The following is a 7,500-nucleotide window of genomic DNA, read 5'->3' as shown; positions in this document are numbered from 1 at the left end:
GCCGGGTAGACCTGACAGCCGATCCGGTCCCCGGAGCCGGGTAGACCTGACAGCCGACCCGGTCCCCGGAGCCGGGTAGACCTGACAGCCGACCCGGTCCCCGGAGCCGGGTAGACGTGACAGCCGACCCGGTCCCCGGAGCCGGGTAGACCTGACAGCCGATCCGGTCCCCGGAGCCGGGTAGACCTGACAGCCGAAACGGTCCCCGGAGCCGGGTAGACCTGACAGCCGAAACGGTCCCCGGAGCCGGGTAGACCTGACAGCCGACCCGGTCCCCGGAGCCGGGTAGACCTGACAGCCGACCCGGTCCCCGGAGCCGGGTAGACCTGACAGCCGATCCGGTCCCCGGAGCCGGGTAGACCTGACAGCCGATCCGGTCCCCGGAGCCGGGTAGACCTGACAGCCGACCCGGTCCCCGGAGCCGGGTAGACCTGACAGCCGATCCGGTCCCCGGAGCCGGGTAGACCTGACAGCCGAAACGGTCCCCGGAGCCGGGTAGACCTGACAGCCGACCCGGTCCCCGGAGCCGGGTAGACCTGACAGCCGACCCGGTCCCCGGAGCCGGGTAGACCTGACAGCCGATCCGGTCCCCGGAGCCGGGTAGACCTGACAGCCGACCCGGTCCCCGGAGCCGGGTAGACCTGACAGCCGACCCGGTCCCCGGAGCCGGGTAGACGTGACAGCCGACCCGGTCCCCGGAGCCGGGTAGACCTGACAGCCGACCCGGTCCCCGGAGCCGGGTAGACCTGACAGCCGAAACGGTCCCCGGAGCCGGGTAGACCTGACAGCCGAAACGGTCCCCGGAGCCGGGTAGACCTGACAGCCGACCCGGTCCCCGGAGCCGGGTAGACCTGACAGCCGACCCGGTCCCCGGAGCCGGGTAGACCTGACAGCCGATCCGGTCCCCGGAGCCGGGTAGACCTGACAGCCGATCCGGTCCCCGGAGCCCGGTAGACCTGATAGCCGACCCGGTCCCCGGAGCCGGGTAGACCTGACAGCCGAAACGGTCCCCGGAGCCGGGTAGACCTGACAGCCGACCCGGTCCCCGGAGCCGGGTAGACCTGACAGCCGATCCGGTCCCCGGAGCCGGGTAGACCTGACAGCCGAAACGGTCCCCGGAGCCGGGTAGACCTGACAGCCGAAACGGTCCCCGGAGCCGGGTAGACCTGAGAGCCGATAACGACCCGGAGCGAGGTAGACCTGGCAGCCGATCCGGTCCCCGGAGCCGGGTAGACCTGACATCCGATCCGGTCCCCGGAGCGAGGTAGACCTGACAGCCGAGGCGGTCTCCGGAGCGAGGTAGACCTGACAGCCGATCCGGTCCCCGGAGCCGGGTAGACCTGACAGCCGACCCGCTCCCCGGAGCCGGGTAGACGTGACAGCCGACCCGGTCCCCGGAGCCGGGTAGACCTGACAGCCGACCCGGTCCCCGGAGCCGGGTAGACCTGACAGCCGACCCGGTCCCCGGAGCCGGGTAGACCTGACAGCCGACCCGGTCCCCGGAGCCGGGTAGACCTGACAGCCGAAACGGTCCCCGGAGCCGGGTAGACCTGACAGCCGATCCGTTCCCCGGAGCCGGGTAGACCTGACAGCCGACCCGGTCCCCGGAGCCGGGTAGACCTGACAGCCGACCCGGTCCCCGGAGCCGGGTAGACCTGACAGCCGACCCGGTCCCCGGAGCCGGGTAGACCTGACAGCCGAGGCGGTCTCCGGAGCGAGGTAGACCTGACAGCCGACCCGGTCCCCGGAGCCGGGTAGACCTGACAGCCGACCCGGTCCCCGGAGCCGGGTAGACCTGACAGCCGACCCGGTCCCCGGAGCCGGGTAGACCTGACAGCCGATCCGGTCCGCGGAGCCGGGTAGACCTGACAGCCGACCCGGTCCCCGGAGCCGGGTAGACCTGACAGCCGACCCGCTCCCCGGAGCCGGGTAGACCTGACAGCCGACCCGGTCCCCGGAGCCGGGTAGACCTGACAGCCGATCCGGTCCGCGGAGCCGGGTAGACCTGACAGCCGACCCGGTCCCCGGAGCCGGGTAGACCTGACAGCCGGTCCGGTCCCCGGAGCGAAGTAGACCTGCCCGCCTATCCCCGGAGCCGGGTAGACGTGGCAGCCGAGCCGGTCCCCGGAGCCGGGGACACCGGGCAGCCGGTGTGGGGTGGGGGTGATATTTTTGTTTTTTCTTTTCGTTCATGGTTTAAGCGTCACCGGCACAGGGGCCAGCCTGACCCGGATCCTCCCTTCCAACATGTGCGTGCGGGCAGGGTGTTTCTTGCGGGGGGGGGGGTGGGGGGGAGGGGGGGCTGGGGCGGCGGGGGGGCCGGGGGGTGATAAATAATTTTGATTTATCACCGGGTGGTTATAAATAATTTTGATCTTTTTTTTTCGTTCACGTTTTTAGCGTCACTGGCATAGCCGCCAGCCTGACCCGGATCGTCCCGGCGGGGGGGGGGGGGGGGGGGGCTGTCGGGCGAGGGGGGGGGTATGTGGGTGGGGGGAGGGGTTGGGGTGGGCGAAAAAGTAAGTTCTAACTTTTTTTCGTTCGTGATTTAAGCGCCACTGGCAGAGCCGCCACCCTGACCCGGATCGGGTCGGGGGCGGGGGTGGGGGTGGGGCGTGGCGGTCCGCGGCTTCGCGCCCTGCGCGGGCGCGCGAGCACACCACTGCCCGGCAAGCGGCAGCGGCGGGGAAGGGGTGCCGGTGCAGAGGCAGGCGAGAGCGGGCGGCGAGCACGGCGCAGAGGTGGGCCGGGGAGAGGGCGGCAGGCACGCGGTGCCTCTTTTCGGAGTAGGTTTTGGGTCGGTAAGGTGGGGGGGGGGGGCGGTGTGTGTGCTGGGGGCGGGGGGGGGTTCAGTGGGTTCTCCAGCCGCGGCAGGGGCGGGCAGGCGCGCAGCAGAGAGAGTGAGCGAGCCGAGCGGCTGAGAAAGGAAGGCGGGAGCGCCGGGGCACGGGCACGGCCAGGGGCGCGGCAGGGTAGAGACTCGGCAGCCGGGGTTAGATCCCCGCTCGCCACCGGGAATCCCTTAACCCGCCCGGGCACGGAGCCGGCAGGGACTCCGCTGGGTCCTAAAGTCTCCCGCCGTCCTTGCCGGGAGGGGGGTGGGGGGGGTGGGGGGGGTGGGGGGGGTGGGTGGCAAGCCTGCACGAGGGCAGCGTGGGGAGGGGGCGGCCGGATTCGCAGTGAACCGGGTGGTGAATAGAGGCGGGGGAGGGGGGGGGAAGGGGGACAGCGGGGTGTGGCGGGGGGGGTGGGCGGTAATTCGGTGGCGGCAGCGGGGCTTGGGGGGAGACGCTCTGTCTGCGTCTGCGTCTGCCGCACGCGAGAGGTTCGGGCCCGTTGGAGGGGGTGGGGTGGATGTTGTGTGCACGTGTGCGTGCGGCGGCAGACGGGGCATTGGGGCTGGGGGAGAGGCCTGCTGGGGGGGGGGGTGAGAGGCGAAAGGGGGGAATGGGAAGGGCCGGGGGAGATGGTGCGCCCGTGTGCAAGTGCCACGGTGTGCGCGCAGTTGGGGTGGGGCAGATGTGACCCAGATGCCTGGGTGCCTTGGGGAGCACTTGCGGGGCAGCCGGGGGTCACAGCTAGGGCAGCCGTGAGGCATTTGTGGGGCAGCTGTGGTGCCAGCGGCACCCGCAGGCCTGTCTTCCCTGGGGGGAGACGGCAGGCCCACAGACCCGCTGTTCCCTGGGGAGCAGCTGCAGGGCAGCCGTGGGGCAGGGCTGGGGCAGTACTTGTGGGGCAGATGTGACCCAGAGGCCTGCTGTTCCTCGGGGAGCACTTGCGGGGCAGCCGTGGGGCTCTGCGGGGCAGCTGTGGTGCCCGGGGCACCCGCAGGCCTGTCTTCCCTGGGGGGAGAAGGCAGGCCCAGAGTCCCACTATTCCCTGGGGAGCAGCTGCAGGGCAGCCGTGGGGCAGCGCTGGCCCGGTAGTCGTGGGGCGGATGTGACCCGGAGGCCTGCGGTTCCTCGGGGAGCACTTGCGGGGCAGCCGTGGGGCTCTGCGGGGGCAGAGTGTGGTGCCCGGGGCACCCCCAGGCCTGTCTTCCCTGGGGGGAGACGGCAGGCCCAGAGGCCTGCGGTTCCTCGGGGAGCACTTGCGGGGCAGCCGTGGGGCTGCTCTGGGGCAGCGCTTGTGGGGCAGATGTGATCCAGAGGCCTGCTGTTCCTCGGGGAGCACTTGCGGATCAGCCGTGGGGCACTGTTTGGGAAGCTGTGGGGCCAGAGGCACCCGCAGGCCTGGGTTCCCTGGAAGCAGACTGCAGGCCCAGAGGCCTGCGGCTCCTCGGGGAGCACTCGCGGGGCAGCCGTGGGGCGGCACTTGCGGGGCAGATGTGACCCAGAGGCCTGCTGCTCCTCAGGGAGCACTGGAGGGGCAGCTGTGGGGCCAGGGGCACCTGCAGGCCTGTCTTCCCTGGGGGGAGACGGCAGGCCCAGAGGCCTGCGGTTCCTCGGGGAGCACATGCGGGGCAGCCGTGGGGCTGCTCTGGGGCAGCGCTTGTGGGGCAGATGTGATCCAGAGGCCTGCTGTTCCTCGGGGAGCACTTGCGGATCAGCCGTGGGGCACTGTTTGGGAAGCTGTGGGGCCAGAGGCACCCGCAGGCCTGGGTTCCCTGGAAGCAGACTGCAGGCCCAGAGGCCTGCGGCTCCTCGGGGAGCACTCGCGGGGCAGCCGTGGGGCGGCACTTGCGGGGCAGATGTGACCCAGAGGCCTGCTGCTCCTCAGGGAGCACTGGAGGGGCAGCTGTGGGGCCAGGGGCACCTGCAGGCCTGTCTTCCCTGGGGGGAGACGGCAGGCCCAGAGGCCTGCGGTTCCTCGGGGAGCACTTGCGGGGCAGCCGTGGGGCTGCTCTGGGGCAGCGCTTGTGGGGCAGATGTGATCCAGAGGCCTGCTGTTCCTCGGGGAGCACTTGCGGATCAGCCGTGGGGCACTGTTTGGGAAGCTGTGGGGCCAGAGGCACCCGCAGGCCTGGGTTCCCTGGAAGCAGACTGCAGGCCCAGAGGCCTGCGGCTCCTCGGGGAGCACTCGCGGGGCAGCCGTGGGGCGGCACTTGCGGGGCAGATGTGACCCAGAGGCCTGCTGCTCCTCAGGGAGCACTGGAGGGGCAGCTGTGGGGCCAGGGGCACCTGCAGGCCTGTCTTCCCTGGGGGGAGACGGCAGGCCCAGAGGCCTGCGGTTCCTCGGGGAGCACTTGCGGGGCAGCCGTGGGGCTGCTCTGGGGCAGCGCTTGTGGGGCAGATGTGATCCAGAGGCCTGCTGTTCCTCGGGGAGCACTTGCGGGTCAGCCGTGGGGCACTGTTTGGGAAGCTGTGGGGCCAGAGGCACCCGCAGGCCTGGGTTCCCTGGAAGCAGACTGCAGGCCCAGAGGCCTGCGGTTCCTCGGGGAGCACTCGCGGGGCGGCTGTGGGGCGGCACTTGTGGGGCAGATGTGACCCAGAGGCCCGCTGTTCCTCAGGGAGCACTTGCGGAGCAGCCGTGGGGCAGCACTGGGGCAGCACTTGTGGGGCAGATGTGTCCCAGAGGCCTGTGGTTCCTCGGGGAGCACTTGCAAGGCTGCCGTGGGGCACCGGTGGGGAAGCTGTGGGGCCAGGGGCACCCGCAGGCCTGTCTTTCCTGAGGGGAGACGGCAGGCCCGAGGCCTGCTGTTCCTCAGGGAGCACTTGCGGAGCAGCCGTGGGGCCCTGCGGGGCAGCTGTGGGGCCAGGGGCACCCGCAGGTCTGCCTTCCCTGGGGGGAGACGGCAGGCCCAGAGGCCTGCGGTTCCTCGGGGAGCACTTGCAGGGCAGCCGTGGGGCAGCACTGGGGCAGCACTTGTGGGGCAGATGTGACCCAGAGGCCTGCGGTTCCTCGGGGAGCACTTGCGGGGCAGCCGTGGGGCTGCTCTGGGGCAGCACTTGTGGGGCAGATGTGATCCAGAGGCCTGCTGTTCCTCGGGGAGCACTTGCGGATCAGCCGTGGGGCACTGTTTGGGAAGCTGTGGGGCCAGAGGCACCCGCAGGCCTGGGTTCCCTGGAAGCAGACTGCAGGCCCAGAGGCCTGCGGCTCCTCGGGGAGCACTCGCGGGGCAGCCGTGGGGCGGCACTTGCGGGGCAGATGTGACCCAGAGGCCTGCTGCTCCTCAGGGAGCACTGGAGGGGCAGCTGTGGGGCCAGGGGCACCTGCAGGCCTGTCTTCCCTGGGGGGAGACGGCAGGCCCAGAGGCCTGCGGTTCCTCGGGGAGCACTTGCGGGGCAGCCGTGGGGCTGCTCTGGGGCAGCGCTTGTGGGGCAGATGTGATCCAGAGGCCTGCTGTTCCTCGGGGAGCACTTGCGGGTCAGCCGTGGGGCACTGTTTGGGAAGCTGTGGGGCCAGAGGCACCCGCAGGCCTGGGTTCCCTGGAAGCAGACTGCAGGCCCAGAGGCCTGCGGTTCCTCGGGGAGCACTCGCGGGGCGGCTGTGGGGCGGCACTTGTGGGGCAGATGTGACCCAGAGGCCCGCTGTTCCTCAGGGAGCACTTGCGGAGCAGCCGTGGGGCAGCACTGGGGCAGCACTTGTGGGGCAGATGTGTCCCAGAGGCCTGTGGTTCCTCGGGGAGCACTTGCAAGGCTGCCGTGGGGCACCGGTGGGGAAGCTGTGGGGCCAGGGGCACCCGCAGGCCTGTCTTTCCTGAGGGGAGACGGCAGGCCCGAGGCCTGCTGTTCCTCAGGGAGCACTTGCGGAGCAGCCGTGGGGCCCTGCGGGGCAGCTGTGGGGCCAGGGGCACCCGCAGGTCTGCCTTCCCTGGGGGGAGACGGCAGGCCCAGAGGCCTGCGGTTCCTCGGGGAGCACTTGCGGGGCAGCCGTGGGGCGGCGCGGGGGCAGTACTCGCGGGGCAGCCGTGACCCAGAAGCCTGCTGTTCCTCGGGGAGCACTCGCAAGGCTGCTGTGGGGCACTGGTGGGGAAGCTGTGGAGCCGGGGGCACCCGCAGGCCTGTCTTCCCTGGGGGGAGACGGCGGGCCCTGAGGCCCGCCGTTCCTCGGGGAGCACTCGCGGGGCAGCGCTGGGGCAGTGCGGGGGCAGTACTTGTGGGGCAGACGTGACCCAGACGCCTGGCTGCCTTGGCGGGTAGAGGGGGCCCGGAGGCCTGTGTGGTCCTTGAGGGTCAGTCGGGTCCCTGCCTGTGGGTGAGTTGTGGGGCGGCCGTGGGGCGGCGCGGGGCGGGTGTGGGTGGGCTGGGTGCGTGCCCGTGTCTGCCACTCGTGAGGGGTCTCGGCCTGGGAGGTGTGTGGGGGGGGGAGGTGGGGGGGGCGCTCGTCTGCGTCGGCGCGTCTGTGTTGCGCGCACGTATGCGGGAGGTGGCAGACGGGGTCTTGGGGGGGGGGGGGGGGGGGCGGGTGTGTTTCGGGGGGGCACGGTGCACGCCCGAAAGAGATGCAAAGAATTTGTAACGCTCTCCAGAACGCCGCCTTCTCTGTTACAGCCGGCTCGCTGGGCCGCGCCCGTGCCCGGCCTGCACCTGTGCCTGTCGGGGGCGGGGGGGGGGGGGG

This window comes from Larus michahellis, unplaced genomic scaffold (assembly GCF_964199755.1).
Source record: "Larus michahellis unplaced genomic scaffold, bLarMic1.1 SCAFFOLD_78, whole genome shotgun sequence".
Lineage (NCBI taxonomy): Eukaryota > Metazoa > Chordata > Aves > Charadriiformes > Laridae > Larus > Larus michahellis.
The sequence above is the reverse complement of the archived record's forward strand: the minus strand, read 5'-3'. Positions refer to the sequence as shown.